Source organism: Achroia grisella, unplaced genomic scaffold, assembly GCF_030625045.1.
Source record: "Achroia grisella isolate CSIRO2021 unplaced genomic scaffold, CSIRO_AGI_Agris_v1 utg1062, whole genome shotgun sequence".
In the NCBI taxonomy this organism is placed as follows: domain Eukaryota; kingdom Metazoa; phylum Arthropoda; class Insecta; order Lepidoptera; family Pyralidae; genus Achroia; species Achroia grisella.
The window spans coordinates 4,219,294-4,235,656 of record NW_026712566.1 but is presented as its reverse complement, the minus strand read 5'-3'; positions in this window follow the sequence as shown (position 1 = coordinate 4,235,656).

Below are 16,363 nucleotides of genomic sequence, written 5' to 3'. Positions count from 1 at the left end.
TATTTGTAACAGAACTCCTTCGAAATGGCTTGACCGATGCCTACAACATGTGATTTTATATGTAGAATACATGTGTATCTCCTAATCCATAATATGTGATAGGTGATATTCTAAATGTAGCATTATTATTTTCATCTACTTACGGAAGGTTCTACAGGTGTTTAGAATGGTATCTTCTTGAAGGAATTATTACTATTATTATCTAATATATAAAATTCCTGGTTTCAGTATTTGTAACAGAACTGCTTCGAAATGGCTTGACCGATGCCTACGAAATGTGTGTACCTATATTTAGTAGATCTGAGAATTGGAGTTAGACTGTTCATAGTCCTAAGTGATAAGGGTGGTCCACCTCGTTTTTTTTTAATATTTTGGACAATTTTCTTCATTTTTTTATAATTCGGCAATAATACCTAAATTCACCTTTCTACCATAAAACTCAATTTTTTAATTGCAATATTAATTTATATGGTAAAACAACGTTTGCCGGGTCACCTAGTTTTTGTAGGATAGCAATCATCTTTTTGATGGCCAAGGTTTCTTAGGGAGGGCAACGCGGCCTGATGTCTCCATAGGCATAATCATTTACTAGATGAGCCGTAAGCTTGTTTGCCACCATCGCAGTATAAAAAAAACTTCTTCGCTTATTAGTGGAAAAGAGGCATAACTCAATAGCCAGCTATTAGTCGGCTGATAACGCGCCGGCCAAGTTTGTTCAATGTTTTATATGATACAGTTAACCAGATACGTTCAGTATGGAACTTTTGTTATGTCCCGTGAAACTTAACTGATAACACGATATTGTATAACACGAGTTAATACTTTTTTTTTAATAGAGGAAGGTTTATATGTATAATACATGTACATCCGTGCAAAACCGGGGCGAGTAGCTGGTTTTAGTATAAAACAAAGTCGCTGTCGCTGTCGGTCCGTCCCTATGTATGCTTAAATCTTTAAAACTTTTGTTATGTCCCGTGAAACTTAACTGATAACACGATATTGTATAACGCGAGTTCGTACTTTAGTGCGTATTACTATTGATAATAATATGCTACTTCATTACATAGTATAAAACAAAGTCGCTGTCTGTCCGTCCCTATGTATGCTTAAATCTTTAAAACTACGCAACGGATTTTGAATCGGTTTTTTCTAATAGATAGAGTGATTCAAGAGGAAGGTTTATATATATAATACATGTACACCCGTGCGAAGTCGAGGCGAGTAGCTAGTATAGTATAAAACAAAGTCGCTGTCGCTGTCGGTCCGTCCCTATGTATGCTTAAATCTTTAAAACTTTTGTTATGTCCCGTGAAACCTAACTGATAACACGATATTGTATAACGCGAGTTCATACTTTAGTGCGTATTACTATTAATAATAATATGCTACTTCATTACATAGTATAAAACAAAGACTCTGTTGTTGTCTGTCCGTCCCTATGTATGCTTAAATCTTTAAAACTACGCAACGGATTTTGAAGCGGTTTCTTTTAATAGATAGAGTGATTCAAGAGGAATTTTTGTATACATAATACATGTACACTCGTGCGAAGCCGCGGCGAGTGGTAAGTGTCTTATAATATACTTTTTTGCCTTACTGATGGTCTTGGCCTACGGTAACCATTTACCATCAGATGGGGCGCTTGTCACCATCGTAGTATAAAAAACTCTTTGTTCATTAGTGGAGGCGAGGCATAACTCAATAGCCTAGCTATTACTCGACCGATAACGCGCGCCGGAACCGTTAGTGCAGGCGGGTGCACCATTCCATTATCATTCAATAAAAAAAAAACCCATTGCCCTTCTATGACAGAAATGGCCACACCGCTCCAGCATTCTCTTCCTTATAGTACTATACTGTTTTAATCCGAGGTCTTATTAAACATTTATTAAGGGATGGTTTGCTGAAAAAAAAGCGCAGGAGAAAGTAGAATTCAGATTCCGAAATGAAATGAATACGAGGCTTGGGGCGTCTCGTCGCCAATGAATAATTTATTTTAAAACAGTATTCGCAAAATTACTTGCCCTCTCCTTCGAAAGTGTGGCATTTCTGAATTGACTGCTAATGGCGATAGCGCAAACTAAAAACGTTGTAAGTGACTCAATTAAATTGATTTAAAAATATAGATATTATTGAAAATCACGCCTAAATATGTTAAAACCTTTTTGTGGTTAGCTTCCAGACAATGAAACATACAGATACATAGAATAATAATAATAATATCTTTGGACAATGACTGCTAATGGTGATAGCACAAAAAGAACGTTGTAAGTGACTCATTTCAATTGAATTAAGAATATATTTATATATATATTAATGGAAACTACGCCTATATATGTTAAAACGTGTTTGTGGTCAACTGGCAGACAAAGAAACATACAGACAAACAGGCAAACAGAATAATAATAATAATAAAAACCCAGCAAAAGCTGGGACAATGGCAATAGTGTAAAAAGTCATAATAATGTGTTTGGACAATGACTCCTTACGGTGATAGCACAAAATAAAAAAAAATGGAATTGACTTATTTTAATTGAATTAAGAATATATATATTAGTGGAAATCACGTCCAAATCTGTTAAAACTATTTTGTGGTTAGCTTGCCGAAACATACAGACAAATATACAAACAGAATAATAATAATATCTTTGGACAATGATTGCTAATGGCGATAGAACAAAATTAAAATTTTAGTGACACATTTTAATTGAAAAAATAATATACATATATATATATTTATATAGATTTCTGAAAACCACGCTCAAATCTGTTTAACCATTTCTGGGATTAACTGGCACAAACATGAAGGCAGGCAAACAAAAATAGAATAATAATAATCATCTAAGACAATTCACACAGCGCTAGTTCCAAGCTAAGCAGAGCTTGTGTTATGTGTACTGGACAACTGATAGAATATATGGATACATTTTTTTAAATACATAAATAAATAGAAAACACCCAGACCAATATAAATAATCATACTCGTTTGGACAGTTTTCCATAAGATAAATAACTGATATTTTATAAAAAATATTATTATATCACAGAACAATTATCACAGCGCCATCTAGTCCCAAATTAAGCAGAGCTTGTATTATGAGTACTAGACACCGGATATAAATTCATAGATACATTATTTTTATAAACACATACATAATATACATAGAAAGCACCCAGACCGTTACAAAGAATCACATGAATACAAAAGGTTGTACCGTGTGAAGAAACAAACCCGAGACCGTCGGAAGTAAGACGGTGTGCAAAACCGAAGGACGAGTCAAAAAATCTTTTTTAAAAAAAAACAAGTTAAGTTACATATTTTCTTAATTGAAAATATTTTCCCCAATTTTTCCTTGATTGAAAATTGTCATATACATGGTGTTCTCACAACAGCGTTGCGAAGTTCAATTTGTATTCAGTACACATAAGACTTTAAGTAGGTGGAAAACTGTACGATTCATTGCGTGTTATGAACTGCGTTATATCCCGTCGTTGATTCCGAGCCTTACTCGGATGCCTAATTTCCGTTACACATTTCCGTACTAAAGTTTGTCACTCAATTGTAGTGGATTTTATATACTAGCTATGCCCGCGACATCGTCCGCGTTGAATAGTAAACCATGACTAAATAAAGAAACAATATTTAATAACGTAACCCAAAATAGCCACAGAAAAATGTTTCATTATTCTAGGTTCTAAAATGACGAATTTCCATACAAACTTTCATCTCTAATTTATTTTATTTAAGGGTAATTTTTTTAAAAACTTTGAGTGTCATATTTATTTATATTTAATCAATAACCTAAAATACGAGTTTCAAGCTTTTTAAAGGTATACTTTAAAAATGTCAAATTTCCATACAAACTTTCATCTCTAATTTATTTTATTTAAGGGTAATTTTTTTAAAAACTTTGAGTGTCATATTTATATATATTTAATCAATAACCTAAAATACGAGTTTCAAGCTTTTTAAAGGTATACTTTAAAAATGTCGAATTTCCATACAAACTTTCATCTCTAATTTATTTTATTTAAGGGTAATTTTTTTAAAAACTTTGAGTGTCATATTTATTTATATTTAATCAATAACCTAAAATACGAGTTTCAAGCTTTTTAAAGGTATACTTTAAAAATGTCGAATTTCCATACAAACTTTCATCTCTAATTTATTTTATTTAAGGGTAATTTTTTTAAAAACTTTGAGTGTCATATTTATTTATATTTAATCAATAACCTAAAATACGAGTTTCAAGCTTTTTAAAGGTATACTTTAAAAATGACGATAATTCCATACAAACTTTCTTGTCCCCTTTCAACCCCCTTACAATCCTTTTTGAATTAAAAAGTAACCTACGTCCTTTTTCAGTATATATCTGTGTACCAAATCAGTATTTCTATGTACACAAATTCTGTAGTTTTAGCGTGAAAGCGCAACAGACAGATATAAAAGTCTGTCTCGCTTTCATGCCAAAACTACTGGACCGATTTGGATGAAATTTGGTACATAAATAGTCATAGGCTACTTTTAATGCGAAAATAGGGTTGTAAGGGGTTGAAAGGGGAGATGAAAGTTTCTATGAGGTTAACGTCCTTTTGTAAAGCTAGAAGCTTGAAACTGGTATTTTAGACTGTTAATTCAATATAAATAAATATGAAATTCAAAGTTTGTAACATTAAAAAAAAATTACACTAACACAAAAGTTCTACGGAAAATTGTCATTTATGAAGCTAGGATGATGAAATTTTCTCTTTGGCTTTTTTTGATTTTGATTATTGTTTATTTTTCATTATTTGGCAAAGTTATTATAAAACGCGGATGAAGTCGCGGGCACAGCGAGCAGCCTATAAATTTCATGGGGATGAAACCAATATATCGCACCATTCGTGGAAAAAGGAAGTAAGTGATTTTCACCAACTTTTCAGGAGCTTAAAAAAACTGTCCTATATTTTTTGTATGAGTTCTAGAAATAAGTTTCAAAGAGAAAATCGTAGGTCACAGTTGCCTTCAACTACATGTGTCATTTAATTTAGGAACAGCTTCATGTACTTCCAGATAATCTAAAAAAACACGGTTACTTCTATATTCCACGAAACACAAAGAACATTTGCAGGGGTAACTACAATTATTGCTTTATTGTTATGTATTTTTAAATATATGAACAAATTTAACTCTACTTACGCCTTTATACTCTCCTATATTTCATTAAAATCTAGAATTGCAAGTATAATTACGTTGTTATTTAACGAAATATCATTTTTTGTACATCGAGTTACGTATTTCTAGGGAGCCATTTATTTTAGTTTAGTTAGTGTATTTATAAAAATAGCTTTTATAATGCGGAAAGTAACTGAATATTTAATTTGTATCATGTAATACCTACTTCTTACAGTAAATAGTCTATTATGTGCGTGCATGTAAGTCAAAAGTATAAATATAGAGGCAAATTAATTTAGAGAATATGAAAACAAACAGGGTTATTATTAATTTATTATTATTTTTAAAGAAATGTTTATTGCCTCCATAATCAACTTAATCAAAAAATGTTCAAAATAGTGATATTTTTATTATTTTTATTAATGTTCATTATCCTCAACTTTGGAATCGGACTCTGTGGTTTAGTTTAGTTTAGTCTTAGATTTAGTACTTAAGTTCTTATAAAACGTCTGATAGTGTGGTGGTATGTTTTATCTTTATATAGATTCATCAAGTCTTTGTATATATTTTAGGTATCGGTAGCGGTGCATCATACTAATGCTTGATTTCAGAAGGCTCGCTGTGTGCAGCTCTTTTTTTCTCATAACTCTTCCCCTTCTATTTGTCTATTATTTGGTGTCTCATCAGCGAATGCGTATTTTATTTGGAATTTCCCCGGACATTGAGGATCTGCCGAAATCTCTTTAATTTTACTCCAACTCGTGTAGTAAATATATTAGGTCCTAACATATGAAATTTGTAAGGGAGTAACCTAATTACTCCCTTACAAAACGCCAATTTCAGTTGATTTTTCAAAATATAATACATTTATTTAATCAAAATATGGTCCATTGCTATTCATGCACTTTTGCCATTTGATAGGTAGTTTTATTGATCCCTTTACTAAAAAACCATTAGGACGGGTATCGATAAATCGGACTTGAATTTTTTCCCTTGCAAGAAGTTATCCAAATTTTGAAAGAAAGCAAGATCCGGGAAGTACGGTGGATATATTGGACATTTGAAGCTCTTCTAATTTCGTAACGTTGTCCTGAAGCAGCAGTGGCCTACGGTGATTGACCAGTCTCGGTTGTTTAGCAGCTAGCTTTTCCATCATGGTTTGCAATTGCTGACAATACACATCTGCCGTAATATTCTGGCCAGATATAAGAAAGCTGAAGTGAACAACACAGGCACTAGTCCACTAAGTGCTCACAAGTAACTTTTTTGAGTTTGAATTTTCGCTTGGGGCAGGATTTGGTTAGTTTGCTAGGATTCAGCCATTGCGATGAGTGTTTCCGATTATCGTACAAGATCCACTTTTCATAACAGGTAATGATCCGATTTAAAATCCCTTCATTATTATGCCGGTTGGCTAATAACGCAGCAGTCTACGCGCGTTTGTCGATTTGCTCCATTCAATTCATGATCTTTTCAAGCTTTTTTCACCTTCCCAATTTGCTTCAAGTGGATTAAAACAGTTTTGTTACTAACACTGCAGCCTGCAGTTAACTCGGACGTGGTTAGCGATGGATCCGCTTCCACATTAGCCTTTAATTCTTCATTATCAACCTTGGACTCTGGCTGCTCACGGGGCTTGTTTTGCAGATCGAAATTTCCAGAACGAAAACATTGGAACCAAAAACGCACTGTGTTTTCTTTTGCGACACCATCGCCATACACATCATTAATTCTTCGAGTCGTTTCTGCACACTGGTGCCACGACGGAATTCGTACTCTTAAAAAACGCGATATTTTATGTTTTCCATTTTGTAAACTCAGTGACGTAAAGAAAAAACCAAAGATGGAAAAAACATATGGATTACGGTTTTCGAAAAACAAATGCATGAGTAAATAACTGTACAAATTTGAACTTTGAATTCCTGGCGAAAGAGGAGATATTTGAGATCAAAGTGGCCAGTACGACAAAACACCAATTTCATATGTAAGGACCTAATATTATAGTACCATCTCTGAGAGGCTGGAGTAACATTTTCATAATCTGGGTTTTTCTTAATGCACTATAAGTATAAACGATGCATTTTAGCGCAATTATGCTTTTCATCTAGAATTTATCATTGTTAGATTGCGGAGATAATGCGATTCTTTATGTGGAAACATATTAATTTGATCAATGACATTTTTGGTTTACTTCTTATTTTGATTGGTCTATTAGTATGTTATCGACAACCTTCTCGATTTGGACCACCTTCATCGTTAACTGAATCATAAAAAAATCATAATAATACATACATCGAACTCCTACATTTCCTCCTTCAACCATCAACTCCTACATTTTAATAGCGATATTAGTTCTAATATAAGTTAAGGAGTGTCCGGCGCCTTCCTGCAAGATGAACCGAAGATATCACGAAGGTGACCGGGAGTCGATGGAAACAAAAGGCGGAAGATCGCACATGGTGTAAGAAATTGGGAAATAAATAAATAATACTCAACAATTAACAGCGCCTTCTAGTCACACGGTATGAAGAGCTTTATATCAATAAATACTTAGATTTTATATACATACATGAAACATATACATAGAAAACACCCAGACCCACACAAACAATCTTACTCATGAATACAAATATCTGCACCGTCCGAGGAATCGAACCCGCGACCATTGGAAGTAAATCGGTGTGCTTAACCGCTAGACCACCAAAGCCAAATTGGGACAGGCCTATATCCAACTGTGGATAGACACAAGTTGAAATTATGATGATTAGTACTTTAATAGTTTTCAGAAATCTTAATCTTAATATAATATTCTAAACGTGAAAGTTTGTAAGTATGGATCTTTGTTGCTCTTTCACGCAAAAACTACTGAATAGATTTTTACGAAACTTTACACTAATATAGCTTATGCATCTGAATAACACAGGATATATTTTTTATTGAAATTTAACGCGAGCACAGCTAGTAATTTATAACAAAGTAACGTTTGCGGGACCAGCTAGTATTGTATGTGTACCTATTATGAACAGTGGGAATTAATATTGAATATTATTGCTAGCAATATAAGGTACATTTAGTTCCACGCGGTCCATCCTGGAAACCATCGTTAGTTAATTCCTGTTAGACCTACAATAAGATTCACTGGCAATTGTATATTCGTTTATCCATATTTAAAGTAGAAGTATTCTTTTTATCTATTGTTTTTATATACACTTCTATCAATTCGCTCTTCTATGATAAATGTCTAAAAGCAGATCGATTTTTCTATCATTTATTATTACTATTCCTGGCAAATTCATCTGATCTCCTGCTCCTCCTATCATCCATCATTGGTGCCCGTCAGCTTATACAATTAGCTAAAAATAGTTTATTTTTTTACTTAATTTTAATTACATGAACATATTCTTATTTTTTTTTTCTTGTAAATACATGCTGTATTTAAAATTACCCAACATCAGGTATGAAATGTTACGTGTAATAAAGAAGTAACTACAACTACACTTTACGCATTGTGAAGTTTTGCTGGGGGAAAAGTATGTAACAATAATCACACATAAACTATCAGCTAAAAGTTTCGTAGAAGAAGTAAGTAATTAGAATTACACAATAGTCCTAGATTGTAAGATATAGGAACAAGTATTTAAGTATATTTGCGTTAAACATTTTTTTGTAAATCTTCTTTTAAAATTTACGTAAATACAATTATGACTTTATGAACGGGATAATTGTAAAGCGAATAAATGCAAATACGCATACCTCTATTTTATGCTGGAATTTTATGTTTTCTAAAGTCGCAAAATTTTAGTATTTTTGCATTTATTCCTTCATTTTTGTCGATAGCTTCATGAGATTTTGACAGAAGGTGTAAACCGTGAAGCTCGCTTTATTTATGTAATAAAACATTTTTGACGCAAGTGTAGTTGCGGCCTTTTTACACGGGATGTGCGATATATATATAGTGTTCAGTTTATCGAGACCTTAAAGCCGATGAAAATTGATCAACCCTAGTTCAAATCTGATTGACACTGGCCATTAGTAATTTTTAATTAAAACGAAGAATTCAACAATGCGCACCTATTTTGCAAATGGCCGCCCCCAAAGGTCCCGCTATGTCTCCTTTCATTCCAAACTTCAGGACTCGTTATTGAAACAATCTTGTAATGATTCAATGATTTACTTCAGTTGTATTATAGTTAAACTTTCCTAATTCAGATTTTATGTGGAGGGCAAACAGTCTATTTTTTATTGCCAACGGATAAGACGTATTCACGATTAAAAAAAAGTTTTATACTTAAGGTACTTTTCTATCAGTTGTTTAAAGGCCATACAAGTTCTGTTTAGTATTTGACGGCCTCGGTGGTTTAGTGGTTTAGCACACCGCTTTGCTTCCGATGATCGCGGGTTTGATTCCTCGCACGGTGCAAACATTTGCATGATAGTTTGTATCGGTCTGGGTGTTTTCTATATATATTAAGTATTAACAAAAAAAATCTAAGTATTTATATTACTTGTCTAGTACCCATAACACAAGCTCTGCTTACTATGGCATTAGATGGCGCGGTGTTAAAATTCCAACGGTTAATTATTTATTTCTTTAAGAAATAAGAGATTTTTTCTAATATAAAAGTAGCCTGAGTTACTCCTTATTAAATCAGCTACCAATAAAAGTCCCGCCAAAAACCGTCCAGCTGTTTCAAGATTAGCCGGAACAAACAGACAGACTGACAAAAATCGTCAAAAATCGTAAAAAAAAATATTTTGGTATATGTAGCGTATTTCTATTCATATGCATGTATTTCAATATTACAAACAGACACTCCAATTTTATTTATATGTATAGATTTGATTATAGAGCGAATGACATCACCCTCTAACTTCACCATATAATGACCACTATCAGTGGTAGTGGTCATTGATAGTCGTCATTATATGGTGAAGTTAGAGGGTGATGTCATCAATGACCACTACCATTCCGTCAAGAAAGTACCGAATAAAAAAAAATAGTTATTTAGTACCCATAGTTCAAGCTAACCTAAGTAAAGCTGTGTAAATGTCCAGGGTGTAATAAAAAAATAAACTACAATGTTTAATTTAGTAAATAAGTCTTGGACAGTTTCCACTTATGCCGCTAGATGGCGTTACTATATATATAATGTAAAACGCGCTATCAAGATTTTTTTGTGCTATTATATAGTCAAACGGAATGATTGTATCTGTGATCCCCTCCGATCGATCCCCCTTCCGATTCAAACGGCGATCGATATTACGACGGCCTGAGCCGAGGTTCGAACCCCCTAGTGGTGCCCTCAGACTAAAGTCGTATCCGTCAGGCAGGAGTTTGCCTTCAGCCGCTCCATAAGTCCTTCCGCGAGTTTGGAGTGCCATCTGGACTCGCCCCCTAATATCCGGTGAAGCTGTAAAGGCCAGCTGCGGCCAACAGCATTGGAGTAGTCCGAAAAAATATGTATCTGTGATTCGATTCCATCTGGTTCTGTATCAGTGCTAGAAAAGAATATATCAACCACCTGTACCTATATTGTGGTTTCATTCACTGAACCGATATTTAGTACACCTTGATTCATTGTGAACACGTAGTTGTTCATACATTAAAGTCGAGATTATTCGTTACTTATGTTCATAATTAAGTTCGAATGAGAAATGTTGTACAATTAAAATGTCGTCAAGGCAAAACATTAGTGTTTTGTATATAACACGGCCGGTAATAGTGGCTAATTTGTTTTGTCCCTGCTAATTTGCATTTAACACACCGACAGCAACCGCACAATATCTATATATATATATATATAATATATCAGTATTAGATATTGCGTTAGAGTAAGGACACATAGTTCATGTAGGAGCTGACAGCCTTGGCTTTCTTGATTTAGTGGTTCAGGATCCGAGATGTCTGTCAGTCAGGACTGAGTATTTACTGAGAATATTTTGTTTACATTTCATTCATATATAATACATTTATTTTTATATTTAATTGGAATAGATAATAATACTGATACTGTTAGACGCAATTGGCCTTTATAGCTTTACCGAACGATAGGGGGCGAGTGCAGATGGCACTCCAAACCCGCGGAAGGAGTTATGGAGCGGATGAAGCCCAACTCCCCCCTGACGGATACGACTTTGGTCTAAGGACACCGCTAGAGGCTCGAAACTCGGCTCAAGCCGTCATAATTTCGATCCCCGTTTGAATTGGATGGAGATCGATCGGAGGGGTGATAACCATCGCTTGTATTTATGATCAGCACCGCGGACATCATGTTATCATGTCGCATCGCAAAGTACCTTCTTTCATTGCCATTCAGGAGAACTAAAGAGTCATGCCTCGTTACCTTATAATTTAACTGCTATATCTCACCCATTAACAGAAACAGTTAACAATCATCATGTTCCTCGCATGATTCCTTCTGACGTTGCCATTTAGGAGAATTAAAGAGTCATACCTGTTTACCTTATGTATGGTGTGACAAGGATAGATAAGATAAAGAATGAATACATCAGAGGAAGTTTGAAAGTGGCGCCGATGTCGGAGAGGTTGAAGAGTAATCGTCTATCGTGGTATGGGCATGTAATGCGTAGGAATGAAGATCATATCCTAAGGAAGGTGTTACATATGAATTTGAATGGTAATAAGGGTAGAAGAAGACCGATAAAGAGATGGATGGACTGTGTCAAATATGATATGGTAAGAAAGGGAATAAATAACGAGAAGACTGCGAACAGAGATGAATGGAAGAGAAAAACATATTACGCCGATCCCAAATAAATGGGATAAGGAAGGAGCAGATGTTGATCCTCATACCCTTAAATCAATACAGCTTACAAAGCAGGGTAGACTAAAATAGATGAGGCAGAGGTACACACAGACTTTGAACAAAGTACTATTTCGGTAACATAATTTTAGTTGGGATGTATGACGTATTATCTTCCATTAGATTCGATCTGCACAGCATCTGTTCTATCGTATTACACGTAACATCGGGCCATAAGATATTACAACATACACCAGGGTTGTCAAATTTAAAACATTTTACCTCGTGAGAAGGACTCCTAAGGAGTCTCTTATATTTAGTAGAGGTTACAAATCTTACAAAAAACCTTCCGAGTTTTTCTCACGAGACTACAGCATGGGGTTTTTCAAGAAGGGTATATTAAGTTTTCTTAAGGGTCGGCAACTGATATTTCAGGCGTCCATAGGCTACGGTAACCAATTACCATCAGATGGGCCGTATATTTGTTTGCCACTATAGTAGTATGAATAAAGTAGATAGCCAGATAAAAAAAATCTTTATTCATCAATTATTTCTTCATCCTCGCCTCTACCCGTTACGCGGGGTCGCCTTTCCTAATTTTGAGGCGCCATATATTTAATTGTATGGCGCCTTATGTATTGGTAAGCATCATCATTTGACAGGCCCAACTCCATACCATCAGATAGTTGGTGGTCCGTCTCGTCCTCTTTTTATTGTAGGCATGGAGTGGCAGTTTTGCGTGCTAGGGATAGAATGGACGGAAATGGTAGACTCGTAGGGAGGTTAGCTGCCGCTATGGGTCCTCGGGAAGAAAAAAACTGCCTCGGGCTGCATTGTCGCCTAAGAATATACTGTCTATAAGCAGCTTCGGGTGAAATTTAGCGGAGTGGAAGTAGCGTCGAGATGCATCCTTCATGAAGTGTTTTATAATGGGCAGATTTACATCGCGGTGGATATCCGTATTGCGAATGAACCACGACGCAATAGAGGCTCGATGCAAGAACGTAGTTTGTAAGATTGTAGTTAATTAATTTATCAAAGAGCCACGTGGCAGAACACGAGACTGGCGTACGTGATGTTGGGACGGATGCATTTTTTTACATCAGGAAAATCCGTCATGGAGACTCCTACCGGCTAAAAACCTGATATACCTCTCAGCTCGTGGCGGGCAAGGTCGCGGAAACATTCTTCCAGTTCCTCGCTCTCAGCTCGGACGAACACCCCAAGGCGCCATGGAATATACGCCGGGCGCCTCCGCTCGGCCACTTTCCATTCTAAGAGCTTTGGATGGCCCTACCCATCAGCCGCTCTGTGGCCCAAGTTGGATGGATGCAAGGCTGGTACGTCAGCTCGCTCTGATGCGACATTTTCCTAAAATTTTGTACCTGCATGAGGATCCTTGTTGACATCCCTACCGTCATGTACCCTTATCCGTATATATAGGATCGACTGTTTGTCCATTCGTTACACGTACCGTCCTGAGAACGTCGTCACGTGCCGGTTCGTGCGAAACTTTTATTACCCTCCCGTAATTGTGACATCCACAGTGCGCTAAGCACGATACATATCATGCTTGGAATTGGAATTGGAATTGAGTTTTTCACACTATTAGACCTTATTAATATTGTACAGTACATATTAGTTTACCGACGGCTGGTGGTATAGTAGTTCAGTACACCGCTTTACTTCCGATAGTCGCGGGTTCGGATTGTCACACTATATGAACATATGTTTTGTATTTATGAGTATAATTGTTTGTACTATGCATATTATGTATGCACTTAAGAAACTGTACTTATATTAGTTGTCTAGTACTTATAACATAACTCTTTATCATACTTATTTGACATTTGTCAATATTTTGCCCAATTTAAATAATATTTCATCACAATCCAGTCAGGAATTTTTTCACACATCCATCCATACTCACAAACTTTCGCGTTTATAATATTAGTAGAAAGTAGGATATGGCTAATCCCATCAATGGATTGCCTTTTTTTTAATTTACAATTTTTAATTACAGAGAGAATTAAATATTTACTAATAACTATCATTTCAGTATAGGTATAAAACTTGTCCTATTGTAAATATACAAGATTATTAATATTAACTACGGAACCTCCGCTGTACAACCAACCCGTACTTGATCTGTTTTATATCTTACGAGACTGAATTCTAAGTATCACTTTAGAAAATGAACCACACGTTTTAGGACATTTTTAGAACATGGCCACTATGTGACGGTTAAGAAAGTTATTTGTACTGTTATAATGTGTACTGCTGAAGGGTTTGTTTGTTTGTAGGTGCTATTAATAATAATATCACCTCGTCAAAGGAAAATATATATATAAAGAAAAATAATAATAATCTCAGAACAATTCACACACCGCCATCTATACCCATGTTAAACTAGCTACAGCTTGTGTTATGGGAGAAATTTAAAAGGATAAGGCTTACAGTTATGTATTTTCTTATTGTATTTTGTTTTATGTATTGATCTCAGTACACACATATAGGTTTAATTACAAGTTATATTAGCATTATATTTACAATTTACTCTACCATGTAATTAATTCTGTGAATAAAAAAAAACGGGCCTAAGATTGATCCTTGAGGAACACCCATTTTAATATTATTGTATCTAGTGTTGTTATATAAACTATTTTAAATTATATTTATTGTATATATTAACATTCTAAAGACTTTAACTTTATTTTTATTTAATGCAGTTTTATTCAATAAGTTTAAGACAGAAATAAAAACACATTCATTACTACTTCATAGCATAGTAAGTGAAGCAATGTTAGCGTCAGTCTCACACAAACCCCCCTCTGTATTTTAAGTAATAATCAAATCAACATTAAGTATGGCAATCCGAATAATAGCAGCAATCAAAAAGTGATCAGCACCGTCGCCGTTCGTTTTGTACGGACGCAACATTCCTGTATTTAGGTACGTAGTAAATATTTTTTTAAAAGAAAATAATTTACCGGAGCGATTAAATAAATAAATAACTAGTACCCATAATACAAGCTGTAGCTAGCTTCACTTGGGTCTAGATGGCGCTGTGTGAATTATACTGATATTATTATTACTTGGACAATTAACACAGCGCCATCTAGTTTCACGGTATGCAGGTTTGTTGTTATGGGTACTAAACAACTGATATACATAGAAAGTTACTAAACCAATATAAACAATCATCTAAATATATATAACTCAAAGATAACTGACGTAGTGATCTATCAACGCACAGCCCAAACCACTGGACGGATCGGGCTGAAATTTGGCATGCAGGTAGATGTTATGACGTCAGCATCCGCTAAGAATGGATTTTGATAAATTCCATCCCCTAAGGGGATAGATTAACGCGACCGAAGCCGCGGGCAAAAGCTAGTACTAATATAAAAGTTTGCACTGTGCGAGGAATCGATCCCGTGACCGTGGGTGACCGTAAAGCGGTTTCCTAAACCTTTAGACTACCAAAGCCGTCATAGATCAATATATTATAGTTTGTTCGTTTGGGGTAGTTAATCTATAATTATCTGTTTATTTCATATAAATATAACTATGAAAGTTTATGTCGTTACTATTAGGCACATTGATTGAAGTAGAAAAAGTATAATCCATCACATTTAAAATAAGTATTGTTGCTAAGTAACAGTTTGTGTGTAACGTGCAACTGCGATCGGAACGAAATAAATTATATTTACAACTGTATACGTAATCCACTGAATATCTCTATCAGAATATCTCTATCAGTTACTTAGTATAAAACAAAGTTGTTGTCACTGTCTGTCCGTCGCTATGTATGCTTTTGAAGCTTGGGACTAGATGGCGCTGTGTAAATCGTCTAAGGATAATATTATTATTATTATGAAAATGAGAGAAACTAGCGACAGTTATCTAAATATATTATATAACTCAAAGGTGACTGACATAGTGATCTATCAACGCACAGCCCAAACCACTGGACGGATCGGGCTAAAATTTGGCATGCAGGTAGATGTTATGACGTAGACATCCGCTAAGGATGTATTTTGATTATTTTTACCCCCAAGGAGATAAAATAGGGGATGAAAGTTTGTATGAAACTTTGTCAATTTTAAACCAATCGGGCTGAGACTTTGCATGCATAAAGCTATAATCACGTAGGCATCCTTAAGAAAGTATTTTGATAAATTCCACCTCTAAGGGGATAAATTAATGGGAGCGAAGCCGCGGGCAAAAGCTAGTTATTATATAAAATACCTGCCTATGCTCACAACTATAACGAACACAATCATAACACAAATGACCGATTGACGCGAGCAAATATTAACATTGACTCAATGACTAAACCCCATTCGATGGGATTGTGGACCGCCACACCACACCGTCGCATACCGCGGTCTGTTTGTTTATACCGCATTGCGTACATTTAGTAGGCGATGCTAATATAGCT